The sequence below is a fragment of the Numida meleagris genome, chromosome 1, assembly GCF_002078875.1.
Source record: "Numida meleagris isolate 19003 breed g44 Domestic line chromosome 1, NumMel1.0, whole genome shotgun sequence".
In the NCBI taxonomy this organism is placed as follows: domain Eukaryota; kingdom Metazoa; phylum Chordata; class Aves; order Galliformes; family Numididae; genus Numida; species Numida meleagris.
The window spans coordinates 116,327,998-116,351,754 of record NC_034409.1 but is presented as its reverse complement, the minus strand read 5'-3'; the positions used below and the strand labels follow the sequence as shown (position 1 = coordinate 116,351,754).

The 23,757-nt window shown below is 42.3% G+C and overlaps 1 long non-coding RNA gene across 3 annotated transcripts in view; it reads right to left on the bottom strand.

Moving 5' to 3' along the window:
• Positions 2,877–23,757, bottom strand: part of LOC110404495 — a 75,339-nt gene continuing 54,458 nt past the window's right edge. For 2 of the 3 annotated variants that reach the window (XR_002442276.1, XR_002442278.1), the window contains 4 exons: positions 12,857–12,983; positions 9,631–9,715; positions 8,768–8,909; positions 2,877–4,786 (listed from right to left, as the gene is read on the bottom strand). This is a non-coding gene — a long non-coding RNA (uncharacterized LOC110404495). Of the gene's footprint in view, positions 4,787–8,767; positions 8,910–9,622; positions 9,716–12,856; positions 12,984–23,757 lie in introns of all 3 variants that reach the window. The other variant, XR_002442277.1, reaches the window with a different exon arrangement.

Here is a 23,757-nt window from a genome sequence, read left to right as displayed (position 1 = left end):
CCCATGAAAGGTAGTGTTTTTTGAGTATCACACCTACTGCATGAAGTGACACAGAACTGTTTCCTAGAATTCCTTCAGTAAGCCCACCTGCCTACTGAAAATATGAGAAGCTCAAGAGAAAGATGCATCTGTGAATGTATAAGAGAGCTGGATTTCTCTTTTCAAGCTCTGAAATCCCTTGAATATTATATTTATGAACAATTTTTTGGAGATTTGTACAGTTAAACTTCTTAGGATGGGAGAGGCTTGATGCATGTATGCATGAAGAGAACCGCGCATGCAGAAGTCATCACAGAAGACAGATATTAGCAGACCAGGAAAGTTAAGTTTCTTCATTCTTTACTTCATCCCACTTTCCTTTGGTATGACAGTGTACAGAGAAAAATATGTGTCCTTAGTAAAACATGGCAGGTTTAAAAGCTTTATATTCCATTATTCTAATGCAAAAAAAGAGCTATGAGATAGACTAGTGGAAATGGCAGGTGTTGAAATCACCAAAGAATATCCAACAGCAAAACCTTTGCAGCACAACACCACAAGAAATGAAAGCATATGCCATGAGTCCAAAGAAGATAAAAACTGGAAAGAAATTTTCTTAGCCTTGTGAGCCAAGACCCAAGAAGGGAAAGGTGTGCGTAGGAACTGCCTGGAAGAGCTGGAAAGCGGAAAGCAGCTATTGTAGATCTTTTCTCATGCTTCTGTGGGAAACTCTGCTCTGTCTCTGCAAGGGAACGTTTTGAACCACATTTGTGAATCTGACTTCATTTACACCAAATCTATTTTGCTTTAAGTGATAGTTCCTGGTTATTTTCTCTCTCTAATTAAACCTTCATATCAGACTTTCATTAAGATATAGGCAAAGTGTATACCTTCCTCATTCTTTCAAGGTTATCTTGTAAAACAGAATTGAATTCTTTTAACAGAGAGTGAGGGTGGAGAATACAGCTAAATCTATAAAAAAGTTGTAATTCCACAATTATTTCTAAGAATATAAGAGATCGTATCTTGTATCTGGACAATCCAATTAGCTTTATGTCCAGGGATTAAGCAGGCTGCTGATCCTGTCAGAGAACTGACCTATTTCAATGGAAAACAGTTGTTTTTGCGCAGCAGTATTGCTGAGGCTCAATACCTGTGTCTCTAGTATCAACATGAAATTAAGCATGGCCCCACTGCAGCAATAATGGTGACTGGTTCTTCGTATGCTACACAGAGCCTGTGCAGAGCTTGTCACTGAGGTGTAGTTTTGAAGTAAGGACAAAAAGATGTTAGTAATGTTATTTTACACACATTTAAATTGGCCCAGATTTGCCCACATTTGAAGTCTTGAAACCAGCTGGCCCATTTAAAGGTTTCCATCAGCAGTGTGACGCAGAGGCCTAGGGCCCAGGTGATGTATGGAGAGCACGTCCAAGACTGGGGTACAGCCGCTGGCATGGTGTCTATTTTGCTGGAAGTCAGTCTAGATCAGCTGAGGTTTGTGTCTCTTTACCATTGGCTTTTGTTCCTGGGACAACTTACAGAGAAAGGGGTGGGAGTAGCTGTACAGTACCTCTCCACTTAGCTGTGCAACACAAAAGTCAAGTTGGCCGTATTTTCATATGGATATTCACAGTTGCTGAATACACAGATTTATTTTCTGAGCAAGTAATTAGCTAAACAGAGACTCATATCCACATAGTATTTAGAAAGCTTTTTTCAGAGTTTGAAAAGAAGTTGCTTTGAAATTTTTCATTGAATACATGTCAAATTCCATCCCTCATCTTTTTTTCTACCACGAGTGACACAGACTGACTAAGTGTGACCACAGACGTTGTGTTTTGGAGGTGTTTTTTTCTCCTGCAATTCGTCTTCTCTCCACTCCCAAGTGTTTCTGGCTGCCAGGAGAGCTGGGCTGCATTGAGCCACTATCACTCTGCCACCCATAGAGGCTACTTTTTGTGCTAGGGTTGGTGCCAGAGTTCCCAAGGGTACCAAGTGCCTTCATGGTCACCTGGCTCCACCATACAAATTTAGAGGAGAAAGAGTCAAACTAATCCAAATATTGGCTATGCTGGGAGGGCACCCAACGCAGCGTAGGGCTTTTATAGAGGCACATCACTCTCTTCATCCTTTCTTAGATGCAGTGATGTGGTTCACAATGTTTAAAACACCGTCATCTACCTCCCCAGTCTCTCCTGATATTACTTCCTCCAGTAACGACACAAGTGGGAATTTTAGAGAAGTAATCAATCAGTAGACAAGAATTAGTAAAAGATAAAGGGCAGTCCATTGTGGAGTTCTACATGTTTTTTGTTGCCTTCACATTTTATTTTCCTGTAGCTTTCATTCTTAAACTTTGTGTTTATCTCCTTCTCTGCAAGATAATTACCTTATTCTGCAGAATACCTTTTTAAGTCTTGGAGCGCTACAAGAAAATGAATAGCAAAAAAAAGAGGAAAATGACAAGAATTCAGAGAGCAACAAAAGATGTTTGGAAAATAAGAGCCATAGCAATATATTAAGAGGCCTAGCCATTCAGTCTAGAGGTAATAGAAGAGTTATAAGTGCCAGAAATGCATAAACAAAGTTAATAAATAAAAATCAATATCAGTTTCTTAGGTGGCACTCTTCATAAACAGATCTCAAAGAGCTTTCTATAGGAGATGACTCTCATTAGTGGATGACAAAGACCAGTTACTTTCAACAGTATAAAAAATACTATTTAGAAACTCCGTCCAGAATGTGATACATCTTTCCTTTAGAAAAAAAAAGCTTATTTTCTGAAATCTCCTCTACCACACTATGGAAAGCTTTTATTAAAAAAGACAATTTTGATCATTTAGGAAAAGAATAGATTTTTTTCTAGCAGTATTTCCTACCTTTTGAGCCCAGACATATACATACATATATGTGTATATTGTAGTCATTTGTTAGGAAGCAAGAAAAAGTTGGATGAAAAACAAGTCAGGCAAGGAAACAAATTGGCTACTGGTCTCACGTGAGGCACCACAACTATTGCTCTTTGACTGTTCTAGCAGTCCTGAGCAGAAGGCAGCCTAATTGCTCATGTCTTCCTTGATATTAAATACATTTGGGCATAGAGGATGATCTCTCATTTTGTACATAAAAGAGTGGACTCTCACAGAGTTTCTCAGGGACAGGTTTATCAGAACATGCCTATTTTGATTCCTCATCAGAACCTGAGATTTTGGGTTCAGTTCACTGAAGAGAACTATGAGAAATTAAAAAATAATGTCCAGATTCACTAGAAATTAAAAGACTCGGGACTGCAAAATGTGCTATTTCCCTGTGGTGTGTATTTGCTGAAAGGTCTCCAACCCCTTCTTTCACTCAGAGGAAACTGTTTAGTGCTTGAACCCACTTTTGCAGTAGTAGGTAATAAAATCCTTACAGGTGGAGAATTGCCTCTATCATTCAGAATGGTACCTTTTTTTTGTCTATGTCATCTGGCCCCATCTCTGCTTTGAACAGTTCACTTGATAGATAGTACACCAAATCAGTGTGTTAAGTGACTTTATTCACAGTAAGTCAGAAATACACTGGAGAATGGAAACAAGCCCTAGGGAAGCAGCCGGATCCAGCCCAGCACTGTTGGTTTCTGTATTGTTCTGCTGCTGGCCATTATTTCAGAGCTTGATGCAATCAATACCACATCCCACCAAATGCCAGCATTTGTCATCTTAATGAAAAGTGCCACATTTCAGAAATTATGACTTTGGAAGGAAATTTGTGCTGTGACCAATGAATACCAGTCACTGAAAATAAAATCATATTGCAGCCAATAGTGAACTAGCCCTGTGCCCACACACTCCAGATTTGAAGAAAGCATTATAATTAGATTGGTATTTATTGAGAGGGTGGTAGCTATAATAGGCTTCAGTTCTGAGAGCAGCCATGTCATCCTGGATGCATGAATATCTAGGAAGACTGGAGCTGTTCATCAGCTTTTGATCATTTTGGAGTTTGGTATGGAGTTTGAACTTACTGTCTCTGCCTTCTGTTTTGCTTTTCTCCTCAAGTCCTTTGATTAAAAGGAGCCACTTTTACTCCCGCTCTCAAGGAGAGTTTCACCTTCGATTTCATGAGGCCCTGGTCTTGCCAACATAAAGAAATTAGCCTTTTCTGATGAGGGCAGTTAGCAGTTAATGGGTGTAAGATGAGGAAAAGGCAAAGGTCATGGAAGTGAGGCCTTCTATCTCCTGTACAAAAATCAGATAAAGCAGAATGAAAAGGCAGAACAAGTATACACTGATAAATGCCAACACTGTAAAGCCATCAGGTAAGGTTAGCTGATGAGTCACAAAAATGCTCCAAGATCCAGTAAAAACTTTTAAGGCCACCACCATCACCAGCAACATTACATTTCTATGAGTCAATAGGCAATTGTGGCATTAGCTGCAATGTGATGGGGATGCAGCTGCCATATCTTCTGTATCCTGTGAATCTGCTGTATCTGCTGGGAGGGGAGAGGCTGCCTCCAGCTTTGAGTCTGTTGCTCATGTCCCACAATGTCCATGGCTCTATATACCTACACTACTGCCCCATATACAGCATCTGTCACAGCTACAAGCCCCTGCTGTTTTCAATCACTCGCAGGCACAACGCAGCTGCTTAAAGCATACAGATTTCATCCTAGAATTCATGTTCATGATCAGAGTCCACATTGTCCATCTGATAATTTTGGCAGATCTGGCTGGGAGGGGAGGCATCTCTCAGAAGGGCACCTCGATGTTAGTAGCGTGTCTGCTTCCCTGGTCTCTCGCCACATTCACTGCGAGGGAGTCTGAGAAAAGAGAGATGAATTACTGAATGAAAAGGGACTTTTTATCGATAAACAATGAGTCATTCATATTCCCTCTGAGACAGAGGCAAACTCAGCAACCATAGAAAGGAAAACGAATGCCAGCGGACAGGGGCTGGGGGTAGCAATAACATGTACATCTAAGCCTCCGTATTTGATCCTTAGGAGCAGTTAGCTGACCACCTAGGATTTTAGGTCTCAATCCATAAGCTAGGATTCAAACAAAATTTAGTAAATGTACAAGACCTGCTGCATAAGCAAAAAAACAGCGCAGCACATAATGTATTTTGTTCATGGCAATGAAGCTCTGTTTCATATTTTAGTACGACTTTTTATTTTCTGGTACATGTTTTCTGAGACATTTTATAAGACTGTTGCAAGTAGATAGCTCACATTCTTGCTGCTCATTTGGACATTTATTACGGAGTAAAGCTGCTTTCAGGGCATTAATTGTCACAGGTGGATGCGGCTCAGTGAGGTGTAAGACCATTATACTTGTTTGATAGCCTGTAAAAGGGTCCAGTAAAATTTCCCTAGTATTTTAAATGCTGAGAAATACAAAATGCAGCGGGCACAGGGAAAATGAAGACGGAACAGTATGAGACTGAGAAAGGGAATACAGAGGGTATCTCCCCAGCCCAAGCTGCTGAGGACGATGTATGAGTGCTTTGGTCCAGGCACTGTCTCTGTTTGGGATGCAAAACAGATTCGTGCATGCATGCTTTTTCATCTGCAGCTGACAATGCAAAAGAAAGCACTGCTAAGTGGCAGAAGTGTTTACTTAGGGGTTTCTCTGGCAAATCTTCGCTTCACCTGATGACATATCCCCTTGTAAGAACAGCCTGGAGATTTGCTTGGTTGATTTATTGATTATTGAAAGCAGTGCTTTACCGCTGACTTTCCCAGAAGACTGCACTGTTTGATTTTAACTCTCTCTTGATATTGGTAAGTGCAAGTATTCATTCTCAAAATTTAAGTTTATTAAGCATGTATCTACAAATGAATGATGGTTCATGAGAGACTACAGGTAACTGGGGATTTTGTCAGATAAGATCCAGTAATAAAATTAATGTTATAAGCTGTTTGTATCCATCTGCCATCATGTAAAATAAGCTTACAATATCTGCATAAACTAGCCTTGGAACACTTCGGTAATATATTCTTTAGAGGGCAGGGTCCACTTCCTGGAAAGACAGGCACATACACATTCAGTTGAATCTCTTGTGTAATGTGCAGATGTGTAAATATTTTTTTGTGTGTTTGCTTAGTTTTTAAACTGAGGAGATAGATGATTTCCAGTGTGTGCTTTTTGCCTTTTTTTTCGGAGAAGGCCTTTGAAGCCCCCAACTCTTGTATTTCCTTTAACTCCAAATACGGAACAGTATTGAATTGCTGCCATAAAATACAAGTCTCCTGAGGAGACAGACATGATTACAATATTAATACTCCTTGTAGCAACAAATACATGAAGTGGTAGCTCATTGCTCTGGGAAGATATACACCCCAGTGATTAAAGAAACACATCTGGGGGCAAGGCTGCTGTTCCCACCTCCGTGAGTGACTTGACATACAGCATGCAACAAATAACTTGAGGGCTACTTGCAAAAATTGTCTGAGTGAGTGGAAAACACATTTGAAATTATGCCACTCCCATCTTCACAATATATTCAGTAAAAAGAGTGACTATAAATGTCCTTCACTTGCTATTTGCATTCACACTAGCTATGAAAACCATAGCCTCAATGAAGTATAAATTTTAAAAACCTTTTTCTTGAGAACAGGCTTCATGCATGGCCATATATCCTGCTTCACATATGGTAGAACCTTGTGTACATAGAATAGAATCATAGAAGGCCTTGGGTTGGAAGGGACCTCAAAGATCTAGTTCCAGTGCCCCTGCCATGGGCAGAGTTGCCACCCAATACATCAGGCACTAGATCAGATTGCCCATCCACCCTGACAGATGTCTTATATTTTGTCTTTTTTGGCTCTTTTCACTGTCTGGTGTTACTTCCTCCCATTCTGGGTACACCTTTACCCATCCTATACAAGCATTCAGTAATCCCTTATTGGACAGATGTTTGTGCTTGATAGTCCTCCATCTCATGGTCATTTTCCAAGGTGATCAGCACCACTGCAGGCATGTTCTGCAGCAAAGCAGGGATTGCTGCAGTTGTGAGGGGGGTCCTAAAAGAAGAGCATAAGGTGAACTGCTTTCTTCTGATCTAGAAGCAGCAGGGAGTAACACTCTATTGAAATAAAAATGATGATCACCCACCACAATGGTCAGGCTGAGGCAGAAACCCAGACAGAGGGGCCACAAACTTTCTGTGCTGATGCCTACAACCAGGTGGACCTCTCAGAGAGTGACAGAGCTGTCCAGACCTTCAGTTGCAGGGAACTCCAAAATTCGCAAGTCCTCCAGGGATCTGAGGGAAGAGGGGGATATCATGGGTGCAAATGGGCTCATATTGACAAACTTTTTGACCAGGTGGCCAGGTTGCACGAGGAAATCACCAGGCTGAGAAGTGTCCAGCAGTCAGAGAGAGATTGATGCATGGTATCATGCAGTGGCATGGGCAGACTGAGAGCCCTGCCCTAAGTCCCTGTAAGGGGAAGAAGCTAAGGAAGCTTCTAACTCTGAGGAGACAAACAGCAAAAGCATGCAAGACAAGGGAGACTAGACTCTTGTCTCTGATCAGAGCAGAACGAGGAGCCTTCCCCTTGTCCCTGCAGTCCCTCTAAGCAACAGGTACAAAGCTCTGGGAATGGAAAGAGAAAAGGATGTGGATAAAGGTTCAGACCTGGGAAGGGATAATCACGTTAAGTTGCTCCAACCAAGGACTCAAGTCAGAACCAGTGCCACCAAAAAAAGGCGAAGGGTCATAGTAACTGGGGACTCCATGCTGTAGGGCACTGAGGCTCCCATTTGCTGACCGAATGGGTGGCAACTCTGCCCACGGCAGAGGGTTTGGAATGATATTTAAGGTTCCTTCCAACCTAAGCCATTCTATGATTCTATGATCTCCTGTCTGAATTACTAGGCTAAACATAGACAGGAGTATCTCACATCGGTCTTCTAAATGTGGTGCCCACTAAGGGAGTCACTAAACTAAAAACCCTTGAAGCTATTACAGTAAAGGAAAAATGCTCCTCTCCTTCTGCCTCTTGACATAAATACAAGAAATATATTTGAAATGTTTTTAAAAATAAATACAAGCCATCATCCAGGAAGCCTCTGATAAGGCTTTGAGTTTTATAGTCACACACTTTGCAGAAAGAAGGTCTATCTAAGACTTTTTACCTGCTGCATTTTAGAGTGATTTAAAAATTTTAAAGATCAAAGGCTGTTGAAAAGGACCACCATCTCCTGACAATGTGATGTCTAATTAACACACTTTTTTTAATGAAAACTGGGAGTCTGATTCTTATTCTACTGTCCTCAAAGCTTCTTACTGCTTTTGTGACACTAACTAGCAGATTGCTTTGTTGCAAAGAGGGTGAATTCACCTGTTCCCTATGTCACAGTGCCTAGGCACAAATTACAGCAAGAAAGACGTGAACTACACAATAGTGGGAAAACAGTATTAACAGTAAGGTTGTAAGGCACTGCAATTGGTAATTTAGGAGGTTGTGCAACTTCTCTGGTTGAAGATTTTGAAGAACTGGGTAAACATTTGTCAAGAATCATCTAAGTGTATCTAAGAGGGGGTCAGACTAAGGGAGAATTCTTAAGGTTCTAGTTATCTGTGATTGTCTGAGATGCAATGTGTCTTAATATATAAGGCCAAAATAGAAAAGCCACTTTCTTTTTAAGCTAATCCTAGAAGAAAAGCAACCTTCTTGTCATATACAGCACTGCACTGAACTGAGCTGTGAAAGTTGTCATAACACTCATCCAACTGTGCATACAAAATGCATACTCAGTTACCATAACCATTGTATGACTAAATGTGTGTTTACCTAAAGCCATTACTTGTCTAGCCTTGCATTTCTGTGTAGGCATTGACTGATACTTGCAATTGTGGTGACTCCATACATAATTCAGTGCAAAAAGACTGGACTGGGTTCATAATGTTTTCTTGAAGGAAGTATCAATCTTCTCCTTAGAAAGAGAAAAAAACAGGGAAAAACTGGTTAATAAAAGTAGCAAGCAAGCAAGCTAGCTAGCACCTCTAGCCTGAATGTGTCAATTATAATTCATTCAATTTCAGCTGCAATATTCAAAACATGTAATGAGCATCATGCACTGATGCCAAAGGAAAGTGGATCACGGAGCAATATACTATATACTACAGTGACTACGTGGATTTTCAATTCCCACTCCTTCCTAAAGAAATAACAATTTCAGCAAATTCTGGGGAGTTAATCCAGATTTACTTTGCTAGAAGAGTAAGGAAATGTAACCACAGAGCTGTTGGTTTCACTCAGAAGTCATTCAGTGAGAAGTTGTTCTAGAGAAATGTTTGGATAAAAACAACGTAGAAATCTAAAGATTATAAGTGTGTTGGGAAAAAAACAGAGTAACCCATCATAACCAACAAAGGGGTTTTCAATGGCTAAAGCCATGACTTGATGGTAGTCATGATTTTACCAGGGAGTTTGGGGATGTTTCTGAATAAGAAGGTTTACCTGAAAACAAACATAAAATCAAAGAATCGCAGAATTTCCAAAGTTGCAAGGAAACCCCAGATCCCTTTTTGTAGTGCTGCTCTCCAGTCTCTTGCCCCCACATCTGTGTTTATAGCCAGAGCTGCCCAATTCCACGTCATTTTTCTACACTTTTATGCCCTGCTTTCTAGAAAATGGAGAGCTTACTCTGAAACCATTGTTCCTGGATGGTTTTACTGATGTTACAGAATTCTAGATGAAGGTTTCCATCAGTCTTCTCCAGAGATTATGCATAATCAGCTTAAAAGAAAGAGAACACAGATAAGACTAAATCAGCCTTCCCAGTGTTACTAAATTTATCACTTAATGCAAAAGCAAACCTTTTCTGGTCTCCTATTTCCCTAACACAAACTCTTCAGAACTAGTCACAGCTCTACTGTTGTTGTTTTAAGTTTGTATATTTTATATATATTTTAAATACATTTTTTCAAAATACTGGTATGTTATAAACTAGAACAGATTTCATGCACTCCAGGGATAAATCACTACCTGACACTGATACATCTCTCTAAGGGAAAAAAACTAAGCAGCAAAAAGGGATATCTTCAGCAGTGGCAATTTGATCTGAAGGCAGAAAGAACTGACCTTAAATAGGCTCAACCCCACTCAACACCTCACAGGATTTTAGCTTCCCAACAAAGCTGTAAGCATCAAAGTAAGTTGATGGCAATAGACTGATGATAAATGGGATGAAACGGCAACTTTCTGCTCACATTCACTGGATTTAATGTTGGGTCCCTAAAAATGTGTGGTATCATGTCTTGACCCTTGACAGAATGAGTGGCAATGATCCTGCAGAGCACACTACTGATAATCTCTGTGTTGTTGCTGCAAATGCCAACAGAAGCTCTGCTAGTTGTATAGTTCGGTCCTGAGGCAGTCAAGCTCTTGAACTCATCTTTAAAGGCTGTACTTAGAGGAGTGCTTGGCTGAATGGCTCAGGGTCTGTTATTTGGGCTTTTGACCCCTGCAGATCATCTTCATCAACTGGCAATACTTTAAGCATTTATTTGCTGAACTTGTTGGGTGACTGCTGGATGAATGCAGGCTTAGGGAGATGGACAGTGTAACATTTGAGAGGCCTTCAATTCTGTGTTGGAACTAGCAACTTTTTTTCCTGAAGCATTGCTGTCAATTTGGCAAGACTTACTTTAGCAATATCCATGGGTTTTCCAGAGTTACCAAAAAAATTAAGCTTGTGCATGCCTATACCAGAATGGAAACTTTATGTTCATGCATGTGAGAAATGGTGACAACATACGTGTGTGAGTACCCAGCACACTGAATTTATCAGCCATATTACCAATGCATTATCAACATGTTGACTAATTCAGAATTACCAGCTGGTACTGGTTTTCTCAGCTGGTACTTCTGAGACTCACTCTTCCTCTCTACAAAGGCTTTCTAGAAGGACGTACCTATTGCAGAGCTATGTTCAGCTCTCATTGTCATGTTGCAACATGAAGGTGAATTTACTTGCAGATTTTTATTTTATCACTTTTGTCAAAAGTCAGTTTGAAAACTGAAGATGTTTTTTTAGGGTTTACTGGGTTTTCTAACTAGCATCCAGTGATGACAGCACAACAAATACCTGTCAAAACTTCGCATCAAGTGGCTGCTGTTCCTCTACACATCCTACTTTCTATCCCAGCCGAGATTCAAGCAACATTTCTTTGGCCTCCAGGGTCAATAGGAGATGGATCATATCCCAGTAGCAGTTAGCTGGGAGTTATTAAGGACTGAAGAAGGCCTGTGACAAGAGCTTAGCACATGAGATATTCCCTTAAACAGAGCTGGGAACTGGTAGCTGCCAACGTGGCAGTGAAGGGGAATGTGTGAGCCAACAGAGTTTGCATGTAAGAGTACAGAATGGAGCATGATTCTCAGAGGCAAAATAAGTGCAAGGGCTGCCCCTTCTTGCTGTACATGATGGCAGTTCCTGTACAAACATACATGCACATAGATTAATACCATGTATGCTTACTTGCACATGCACCCAGATGCATATATACAGCTAATCTCATGATCTATAATCAGTAGCTAGTAGGGGAAAAGGAATAAAATATTAATTCCCAGGTATAAGTTAAACAGTTTACTTTCTCACGTAAAAGCTCTCATTAATATACAATACTCCATGTATTCCACATAGCTGCTTTGAATACTTCAATTCAAAAATTATCCACATAGTTTATTACCTACATCCCCCAGAGCCTGAGCCCACCACACCAGACACTTTTCTGAAGCTTGAAAGCTGTTTAATCTTCTTTTCTGGTCCCTCTGAGATTACTTCTGAGTGGATCCTCTAAGCTCCTTATGCTGAAAAGTGAGTGCAGTGCACAGTGAGAAGTCCCCCAGGTCCCTTCAGAGAGTGGACGTATGCTGGACTGGACCAGTTACAGTGGTACTGCATACTCAGTAAACAATGACAGACTTCAGACTCCTGTACAAAAGAGTCTGTGTATACTGAAGCAAATATATATATATATAGTAGGCATTTCCTCATGACTATAAGAAATCACTGAGAAATTACCAAGAGGGAGAAAAAGACAAATATTTTAAACAAATGGACTAAACCTTTCCTCTTGTGGCTGATTGAAATGAAAGTTATGAGGACTGGATTCAGCCTCTTATTATGAGATGCTGAGGTTCTACAGAGTGTTTTTTTTTTCCTTTCTGCGGTTTAGATCCGTGAAAAAAAAAAAATGCATGAAATACAAATAAATGACAAAGAACAGAGAATTAGGCCATTTGTCTGCAAAACCAGATAGAATCCCCAAAATAGCAAAACACAGAAAAATGCATCAAAATGTATTAGAGATGACAGGCCATATATTACACAGGCTCTTTATGCAACTGCGGATCACATATCAGTACCAGTGAGTCACAGAAGCCTAACATTAAATGTAAGAGGCATCTTACAGATCAATGTTAATTACAATGACAATTACTTTTAAGTACAGCATTTTGCTAAATGTGGTTACAGATAAAAGACCGGTGAGGTGTTCACAATAATGAGTAAAATACACATTTCAACCTTGGAATATACACATTTATACCCATACATGTATATATGATAGTAGGGAAGAGCTGTGGTAATATATAAATCTCTGTGAATACATCACTTTAAATGCTACAGTAATCTTCCTCATTTCACAGTCTCACTACTTGGACTGTGCGTTCATTTTAAAACCTCGTAGCTATTGCCTGACAGATCAGTGCTCAGGATTTGGATTTACCCCATTCACTTGTGCTTAATGTTTCAACCCAAATTCACCTGGCTTCAGCTACTCCCTCAATACCTATTGCCAGGGCTGCCAGTCAGAGCAGGCAGGGGCAGGATATGGGGCAGGGACCTCTCCTGATGGCCCTGTCCCACCATACCTGGACGTGGCCAGCAGAGTCAAGCTGGGGAAGGTCACAGGGATGGACTCATCAGGGAGGGAAGGGAGGTGGGCAGGCATGGGTACCAGATCTTTCCTTCTAGATGTCTCCAGATCTGCAAATGTACCTGGACAACAAGAAAACACAAGGCATGGCAGCACAGGTCTGATGAATGTGGTCCTCAGACGCAAGTTCAGAGAGCCACCAAAGAAAGGAGCTGTGTCCTAAGTTTAATACAGCAAAGGTTTTCTTTCCAGTGTCTCTCTGGCATGCTTTCATGAAGTACCATTTGCTTTAGACTGAAATTTATGATATTGCATCTTGTCCATATTTAAGTATTCATGTAGGATATTTGCATCCTTGCTCTGTTTCTGCACAGTGAGAGATCCATAAAACTCATCTGAGTTTCTCCTCATTTACCTGAGCACAGGAGGTGAGTCAGACCCACTCCTCTGACTGTTATACTGCTTGAGTTTTGTGATTAGATCACCAGTTTTCATCTGATTATATGCTTAGACAGGGCCATGGATAGAGGCATAGAATTAGCAGGCAGCACGCATGTAGCCCCAGTGCCACAAGACCTCCAAGGTACAATCTGTGGAGTCAGCTGAACTGAGTGAAGAAGGAGCTTGCAGAAAAGCATCGCCATTCCCCATCACCCAAGATCACCAAGATCATCACCCAGGCTATCCGGTTGACTTGTGAAATTTCAGATCACTACAGTAACTGTTTAGGTAATAATGGTATTGCTTGATGAATTGGCATTCAGTGACCATTAAAAGATTTCTGCCTTCTTAGATTAGATGTACTCTGGTCTATCTTGGAGCTGAAAGGGTTGTACCATTTCTGGATAACATTTGTAACTAGAAAAGAAAAAGGTCATTCGTAATTATTTTCCTGGTATACTGGCTTAGCTACTCATCCGATTTATCACGTGTCCTTTATGACACAATGTGTAACAATAAGAGAATTAGATTGTCTTCAGGGAAAACAGGCACCCTGCTCACAGAATACATCAGTTTCAATAACACACTTCAAAGGAATCTAGCTCCTTTCAACATATTCGGGGATTTGTTCACCAGTTTAGGTTGAGCTGCTTGCAAAATAGATAGGAGAAACCTCTTTGTGTGATATAACCAGATGCCATTTACAGAGCCTGTGACATATGGTCCTTCAGACGTGGAGATAATCACAGAGGATAATTCTTGAGAGCCCGTTAGGATTCCAGAGGAGCTGTCTTTCCCATGTGGTGTTTTCTGATGTCTAAATATGATAAATTCACTCACTTTATTTTCAAAAACACAGCTGAAAGTCTTTTAAAAGGAGTAACATGAAAGCAAAAAAGTATCGACCCTAACTACTCAATCAAAGTGAGAAATATATTCCTGATTCCATCCAACTTCAAGGCACATTAATGAACTAAATAGAAATCTGCAGCTGAAACTCACTGATATGAGAATAATCTAATTTTCCACAATGAACGCAATGAGGATTTCAAGGGAGCCTATACAAGCTATTGTTCAGTACAGGGCTTGGGCAGGCAGAGGGTATACCTCAGTCTTTAAAAAACACTACCCGTGTCCCCCTTCCCCCAACCACAACCTCTGTATTTTGGGTAAGAAGCAAAGAACATAATGCTTATGCCATTATCACAAAAAATATTTCAAAAATATCTCATAAGACAGAAGACCCAAAGTATCGGCTTCCCCAGTGGTACACACAGGGTCTAGGCTAGTATTTACTCATATGCCATTCCCACTCTGATAATGGCCCTCCAGCACTAACAAAAATAATCCTCCAAGAGGAAAAATCTAAGTAGGTAGTTAGGAGTGTCTAAAACATCACTGATGTCTACACTGCACATCTTTACCCTGCACAAGAGAGAGCCAGAACCCTTCCTAGCTAATGTGGCTCTTTCCATCTATTTCCTAATGCCATGCCTGGGAAATGTACTAGGGATACACATGCCAAGAGCTGATCCCAAAAAAAAGTCTGGAGAAGATTACAGCATTGGCTTGGCATGCTCTGAAGGCATCTACAGGGACTCCCACATGTCTTCATGCTTTGTGCAGGCCACTGGAGAAATCCAACTATGTTTCATGCCAAAAGCCATTGCGCTGCTGGCCTGCAGCACAAACCTCACAGAGATCAGATCTCAGACATTTTGAGATGAAGCACATGCAACAACACCAATATTTCAAGGCTACATGTGTTAGCTGATCTTTCTTCTGACAGTAGAACACAAGACACACAGGATAAAATAGCATCTTTTACTGTGCAGAGGGTGAAAGTCCTTCTGGGCTTATAGATCCATGAAAGCAATATGTGTGAAAGTGATACCAAAGTCTCCCACAGATATTTAAAAAGTGATTCAGTTTGAAAACTGCTTAGCACCTTGATAATACTCACCTTAGCTGGATAAAGGAAACTAAAATATCCCTGCTGGAGATAGAAAGGGGTCAGCTGCTGAGAAACCATATCTCTAGGGCACACTCCTTTTGCAGCACATAGCTACTCAATTGCTATGGACCAGAACTGCCCAAATTAGCTATGCGGAGAGCATCCAGTTCAAACCAGTCCAAGAAAGTATTGGCACAGGCTGCCCAGGGAGGTGGTGGAGTCACCGTCCCTGAAGGTGTTCAAGAAACGTGGAGATGTGGCACTGAGGGACATGGTAAGTGGGCATGGTGTGATGGATTGGCACTGGTCATGAGGGATACAGAGAAAGCTGAGGTGACTTCTTTGCCTCAGTCTTCACAAGCAAGGGCTCTAGCCACACCGCCCATGTTGCAGAAAGCAGTGGTAAGAACTTGGAGAAGGTTGATCTGCCTGCTGTAAGTGAAGATCAGGTTTGAGATCATCTAAAGAACCTGAAGGTACACAAGTCTGAGGGACCCGATGAGATCTATCCATGGGTTCTGAGGGAACTGGTGGATGAAGTTGCCAAGCCTCAATCCATTGTATTTGAAAGGTCACAGCAGTCTGGTGAAGTTCCCCCTGATTGGAAAAGGGGAAACATAACCCCTATTTTCAAGAAGGGAAAAAATGAAGATCCAGGGAACTACAGGCCAGTCAGTCTCACCTCTGTGCCTGGCAAGATAATGGAGCAGAACCTCCTGAAGGCCCTACTAAAGCACATGGAAAATAAAGACAAGGTGATTGGTGGTAACCAGCATGGCTTCACCAACGGTAAGTCATGCCTGACAAACTTTGTGGCCTTTTATGATGGAGTTACAGCATCAGTGGATAAAGGGCGACTGATGTCATCTACCTGGACTTGTGCAAAGCATTTGACACTGTCCCACATGACATGCTGGTCGACAAATTGGAGAAAAATGGATTTAATGGATGGACCAGTCACTGGATAAGGAATTGGCTGGATGGTCGCACTCAGAGAGTTGTGGTGAATGGCTCAATGTCCAAGTGGAGATAAGTGATGAGTGGTGTTCCTCAGGGATTGCTGCTGGGACCGGTATTATTTAACATCTTTGTAGGAGACATGGATGGTGGGATTGAGTGCACCCTCAGCAAGTTTGCAGAAGACACCAAGCTGAGTGGTACGGTTGACACGCTAGAGGGAAGGGATGCCATCCAGAGAGGTGGGCCCATGCCAACCTCATGAAGTTCAACAAGGCCAAGTGCAAGGTCCTGCACCTGGGTCAGGGCAGTCCCAAGCACAGATACAGGTTGGGTGGAGAATGGCTTGAGAGCTGCCCAGGGGAGAAGGATTTGTGAGTGTCAGTTGATGAAATGTTCAACATGAGCCGGCAATGTGCGCTTGCAGCCCAGAAAGCCAACCTTATCCTGGGTTGCATCAAGAGAATTGTGACCAGCACGACAAGGGAGGTGATTTTGCCCCTCTACTCTGCTCTCATGAGACCCCAGCTGGAGTACTGCGTCCAGTTCTGAAGCCCCCAACACAAGAAGGACATGGAGCTGTTGGAGCAGGTCCAGAGGAGGGCCATGATCAGAAGGCTGGAGCACCTCCCCTCCTAGGACAGGCTGAGAGAGCTGGGGCTCTTCACCCCAGAGAAGAGAAGGCTCCAAGCAGACCTTATAGCAGCCTTCCAATACCTGGAGGGGGCCTACAGGAAAGATGGGGAGGGACTTTTTATAAGGGCAGGTAGTGATAGGACGAGGGGAAATGGTTTTAAAGTGGAAGAGGGTAGATTAAGACTAGATATTAGGAAGAAATTCTTTACTGTGAGGGTGGTGAGACACTGGAACAGATTGCCCAGTGAGGTTGTGGATGCCCCCTCCGTGGAAGCATTTGAGGCCAGGCTGGATGGGGCTGTGAGCAACCTGGTCTAGAGACAGGTGTCCCCATCGATAGCAGAGGGGTTGGAACTAGATGATCTTGAAGGTCCCTTCCAACCCAAACCATTCTATGATTCTATGATACACGGGTTTCCTGAGAAGATAATCTGTTATTTTGTGTGGATTGTATAAAGCCTTGTGCAGGTTTTGGTAACCTGTACTTCAAGACATCAGAGGGTAAATGGGAAAAAAACAAAAAAACAAACAAAAAAAAACCTGTTTCCAACTTATTTTTAAGTTTTGAACAGCTCCATAGCTCAAGCAAGATGCAAGGCAACAGCAAATTTGCGTTATCAGCCCTGAGAATGTGCATTTTGTGCATACCACTGTAACAGAACATCTTCTGACTTGAGAAAGAAAATAATATGAGCTGTTAACTTTTCACATTTGTCATACCTTCCATTTTAAGAAATGAAAGTGCTGCGAGTACTGTCACTAAACTTATTTAACAACATAGGATCTAGAACAAAGACATGGGATTTCCATGCTGCAGAAGATGCTGATTGTGTTGTATTTATTCTCTACAGAAATGACAAAGAAAGGTGGAATGTATGAATGGAAGAAACAAAAGATTTGCACAACTGTGATTCAGAATTTTTGGAATTTTTGGATTGAAATAAAGCCTTTATTGGCATTCCAAGAACAAAGATTTTTCTCGTTAATTTACTGGCCTGAAATGAAAATGTTGCTTTATCTGAGTCAACGTTAATCTCTGTGTCTACTCCAGCTGCCAAAAACCTTTAGGGAGTTGTGTCTCCTTTTCCTCTTGTTCTCTCATGTGGGCAACATGCCCTGCCAGGCCATACTTCCCACAGCCTCTGCACACAGAGGAAGCCTAGGAACACCCTGTGGTCTTTCACACTGACTCAGCCACATGAAGAAACAGACACTGTTTTTCATTTTTCATGGGCACAATTTCATCAGTCTTTTTTCATGTTGCAAATTTCTATTTTGATGAAACCACTGTTTCTGATAGAAAAAAAAATGTATGTGATTTTTTTCATGTGGCTTTTCACCGTGGCTCAGAAAACAAATCTGAAGAGAGGGTAAACAAAGATCTATACCACTGAAAGCAGATTTTTCCCTGTGAAGAAAACCAAAAATATTATTTTAATTAATTTGGCAGCTAATTCTTCTACTATAATGATGGAAGTTTATCATGCACTTGATTGTATATGTAACACTCAAAGACAGAGTGTCATGGTTGGAACTTATGATATGGTTTGTACTTTTTAGAACTGGTATACATTTGGAAAGGTAGGATTTTAAGTAAAACAAACAGAATGGGTGTCAAACTTTGGAACCAGTTCCACTGCGCTTCTTGTTTCAAAGGGGCAAATCAATTCAATTCACATCTTCCCCAGTTTAGACATATGGGAAGAAAAACACTTTAAATACCCATGCTGAAATTAATGATTTTATACTTCACACTCCTCACAAATTCCAGACTTTTTGGGCTTTTTTGGTCTTGTAATTATATAACCATGAATCTCAATTATCATAAAATATTGTGTTATTGATAACTTACTGTCCATAAAGTCAACAATACTCGCAGCTTCTCTTAATCTATTCATTTTCCCTATTCACTGATAATTGCTAGTGGACTGTAACTGGCCACCTGAAGCAGATGAGATTGATCTTGTTACCTGGTTGGATGGCATCCAATCTGAATGAGAGGAACATTGATGATGGATTATTAGAAACATCAAATGTGTTTAGTTTTGATAGTCACAATTTCAGTAACTCCTTTCAGCCACGTGAACAGGTCATAGAATCATCTGAGTTGGAAGGGACCCTTAAAGGCCATCTGGTCCAACTCCCCTGCAATGAACAGGGGTACCTACAGCTAGATCGGGGAGCTCAGAGCCCCATCCAGCCTGACCTTGACTGTCTCCAGGGATGGGGTATCCACTACCTCTCTAGGCAACCTGTGCCAGTGCCTCACCACTCTCACTTTAAAAGACTTTGTATGGACGTAGTATGGCAGTAGAGGCTGAATCGTCCCACCAATATCCTGTTACATTTTGTTGCCGTGTGACAGATGGCAGCAGAGGGGCAGTGTGACCCAATGGTGTCTGACATGGAAGTGCACATGAAGAAAAGTGTGCCACTGAATTCCTCCATGCAGAAAAAAATGACACCCATTGACATTCATCGACACTTACTGAATGTCTGTAGAGACCAACCAGTGGATGTGAGCACAGTGAGGTGGTGGATGGCACATTTCAGCAGTGCTGGCAGTGAAAGTGGGTCACATTCATTGATGCAGATTTTTACAAGTGTGGCATGCCGGCTCTTGTTCATCGCTGGTGAAAATGCATAGTCCATAGTGGTGACTGACTGTGTTGAAAAATAGTGTTTTGTAGCTGAGAGTTTGCTCTATCAAGCAGTGTTACTGTGTGCTTTGCACCTGTTGTAGTTTCCATGGAAATAAATAGGAGGCATTACTTTCAGAGTGACCTACATAGATGCAGCCCAAGGCAATTCCCCTTCACTCACTGTGGCCCAGAGAAGCCAAAAGGTTGGACAGCCATACCTTAGGCACTCTGTTAAAGGCTGGAAACTGGAACACTGCAAAGTGCTTATACAGCAGAAGGAAACCCTAGACATAGACAGAATCACAGAATGGTTTGGGTTGGAAGGGACCTTAAAGCCCACTCAGCCCCATACCCTGCTGTGGGCATGGCTGCCCCCCACCAGCTCAGGCTGCCCAGGGCTCCATCCATCCTGGCCTTGTGCGCCTCCAGGTCTAGATATATTCTTTCCCAGACAAATAAATCTAATTCAGAAATCAAAATTTCCTTAGTGTCCTCCCACCTCCCAGTAGTATCTGATGAAAAGAAAGACAAGAGATGAGGGCTCCTTCATGCCATCCACAGCAGTTCTCCAGCACTGTACTGTCTAGGTGAGAGGAAGAAAGAGCTTTATGCTGGGATGCAGAGCTGAAGAGCAAAATGGGCAAAGAAAAAACGTGCTTCAGGCTTCCCTCACCTATCAGGGTGGATGCCTGGGGACTCTGACGGCATGGCTGCAGAGGACTCCTTGTCCCCAGCAAACATCTCAGCTGCGATGCTCTGCTTTGAACAGCACCCTCTCCTCAGTATGGCAAGAGCCCACGTGAAGCAAAGGAGGAATCTCTTCCCTTTATCTTTAGCAGCTGAATTCCCCTGCCGCTGCGCCAGGAGCTGGCACAGGGGATGGCCTGTGTGAGGGCTGTCAGTGCCAATGTAAATTAAGCAGTCACTACCACAGGGTGACTCTCTGCTCTTCTCCCCAAGCAGACAGCTGCTCCAGAAAACACACGCTTGGGCTGAAAGGAAGAACTGCAGAGATTTTATTTATAGATGTAACAGGCAGGTGTGCTGCACTTAATGCCTGCCCACAATGACTGCGTACCCGATTACTTTCTGTGCGCACGATATATTATATATACGTATATATATTTCCCTTCCTGTCTGAATTCAGTGCATAACTTCCATAAAGCTGTGTTGCTCTCCCTCCTACAGCAAGATATCTGGTGATCTTAGCAAGGCAGAAAGACAAAGTACTACAGACAGTAGAAAACTGAAGTTTAATGGAGGAATTCATGCTGCCGTTTGCCTGATGCTTTTCCAGACAGAGCAAGAGGGTCATCTACCGAGCTCACATCAGTCATTTCAGTATGAAGCATTTCCTCAAGGTTCAGAAAGCTATGTATGAAATATTAATTAATTACTGCTAAATCGCACTATGCTGTTGTGAAACCAGCACAGTGCAGCTTTATGCAGCTTGTTTTCAGAATCGGTTGCCTTTTACTTCAGCTACATGATCATAGTGCTCTGCATAATTCATACACACAAGAGCCTTTTGTAGGGCACGTTGGTAGGAAAGCTCCTAAGTGCAGCAGCATCTAGGATCTTGCAGAGATTAGCAGGGATTTGGGGGGTTGGAGACAAAGCACAAAGAAGTTGGTTCCGCTGTGCTTGTGCCATCCGTGATTTTGGAAGTGGCAGGTTTGCTATGATGACTTGTGACAAAGCAGTAAAAGAGCAAAACTAAGCTCTCCACAAACCAAAATGAAACAAAAAAAAACCACCTTGCTGTTAATGCAAGATGCCAGCTGTACCATGGCACAAGTGGATTTTGAAAGTGTATGAAAATTCACTTTAAAATGGTTTTCATTTGAACGCAAGAAGAAGGCAGGCCCTTTTGGGAATGCAGTGCTGTGCATCAGTCACCAGCAATACTGAGGGCAAAAGCACAGGTGACTCCACTGGCTACTGCCACCAACAAAACAGGAAAGCGATGTTTCCACTTGTGTTGCTCAAAATAAATATTCTGACATGCCATTTTTACATTACTGAATTACATAGGCAGAGTGAGAATAATTTAAATACTTTACTTTCCTCTCTTTTGAAATAATCTCTTGTTTGGAAAAAAAAGGAGAGAGTGGAGTGCTGTGGAGGGTTCCACAGGAGCTGCTTCAGAGGCTGTTGGTGTTCACTGCCTGGAGAACAGGCCTCAGTTGGGAGACTTCATCACTGAATCATCATCATAGAATCACTTGAGTTGGAAAGGACCCTTAAAGGTCATCTCCCAACTGCGCTGCAGTGAACAGGGACACATACAGCTACATCAGGGTGCTCTGAGCCCAGTCCAGCCTGACTTTTACTGTCTCCATGGATGGGGCATCCACCACCCCTCTGGGGAATCTGTGCCAGTGTCTCACCACCCTTACTGTATTTTTTTTTTCCTTATATCCAATCTAAATTTCCCCTCTCTTAGTTTGAAACCATTTCCCATTGTCTTGTCACAACAGACCCTGCTGAAGATTCTGTCCCCTTCTTTCTTGCAGCCCCCCTTTAGATACTGAAAAGTGCTATCAGGTCTCCCTGGAGCCTTCTCTTCTCCAGGCTGAACAGCCCCAGCTCTCAGCCTATCCTCGTAGGGGAGGTGTTCCATCCCTGGGATCACTTTTGTGGCCCTCCTCTGGATGCGCTCCAACAGGTCCATGTCTCTCCTGTACTGAGGACTCCACACCTGCATGGAGTACTCCAGGTGAGGTCTTTCCAGTGCAGACATCGCACCTCCTGAGGTTCACCTGGGCCCACTGCTTCAGCCTGTCCAGGTCTCTCTGAATGGCATCCCATCTCTCAGGCATGTCAACTGCACCACACAGCTTGGTGTCACCTGCAAACGTATTGAGGGTCCACTCAATCCCACTGCCTATTTCATTGATGAAGATATTAAAGAGAATTAGAAGTACAACTACTGTGCAAATAGGTAAGAAACTGTGATGCACAAGGAGGATACAGCATCATTTTTCAAGAGCCACACATACAGTCTTACAAGGGTACAAGTAATCCAACTCAGTCTGCCTACCCAAAAGCTCAGTGTCCATCCTAAACCAGGTATCCAGACATCCCTAATCCTCCATGCAAAGGGAGAGGCCCATCCCAAGGTGGCTGGGTCCATCTGTCCATCTTGCTGAGGCACCTGCCTATGACCCTTGGCCATGGAGAATGCCCAGATAAGGAGTTTGACTGGACAGCGTCTGCACAGCCACCATTGGGAGTGGGATGTGCCAACCTAAGAACAAAGCTCCCAATTCTTCACTTTCCAGCTCTGCAATTAAACTGCTAAAACATGTTGACACTGTGTCTGAATCTTGTTGGAACATCTATGGCAGGAAAACAGCTTATGCCTGTGCCTGGAATTACTCATAATTAGGAGGTGTAATTAGGACGTGGACAAACAATTGGGCATACAACATCAAACGCATACATATAGAGGCCTATCTCTGCAGCAGCTGAATTTCCAGGACAATCAAACAATAATCATGCCCTGTAGGCATCCATTTTCATAGCCTGGTGAAGAGGCATATGTAACGATCAGCTGAAGAATGTTGGCCTGTTTATTATTCCTCACTCCTAGGTGAGGGTCTTTATTCAAAACCTGTTGGGACAGGTCATGTGTGGTCTCCCTTGCTGAAAACCTGAAGAAGAAATTCAGTGGATACTTCTGGTTGATAGAAATTGAGGCTGTATCTGTATCACATCTGGTTCATGCTCTCAGGTTCCCTGCAGAAATGTAGGCAGGTACCAAGCCTGCTAATCCTACAGGAAAAAACAACTGGTGTCTAGCAAGTACTAGCCAATGACACAGTCAAAAATAAGATCACAGGACTCAACTCCAGCAGGAAGGGGAGGCACAGGTCTATCACCTGCAGATGAGTTCCTAGGGAACTAGAAACAAGTCTGAGAAGTTGTGGCTTACCCGAGAGGCAGCATTCTAGACAGGGAGCCCGTGAGCTCCATGCACTCAGCAGCAGCAGCTTTGCAGGGAGGCTAACACAAAGGGAGAGAAAGAGGCAAAGTTTGGCAGGCAACGTTTCTTGATGTTCAGGAGATCAGAGGCTGCACGAATATTTCCAACCAAAAATCTGCAACCCAAAATCCAAATTTGACTGCTTTCAGAGGCACGTATTTTCCCCTGCTTTTTACTTCTCCAAAGTAAACTTCCAGGAAATTAAAAATGATTTAAAGTTCCTGAAGGCATGTAAGCATCCTCCTGCTGATGGGGAGGGACACTGTGGACAGGCTCAT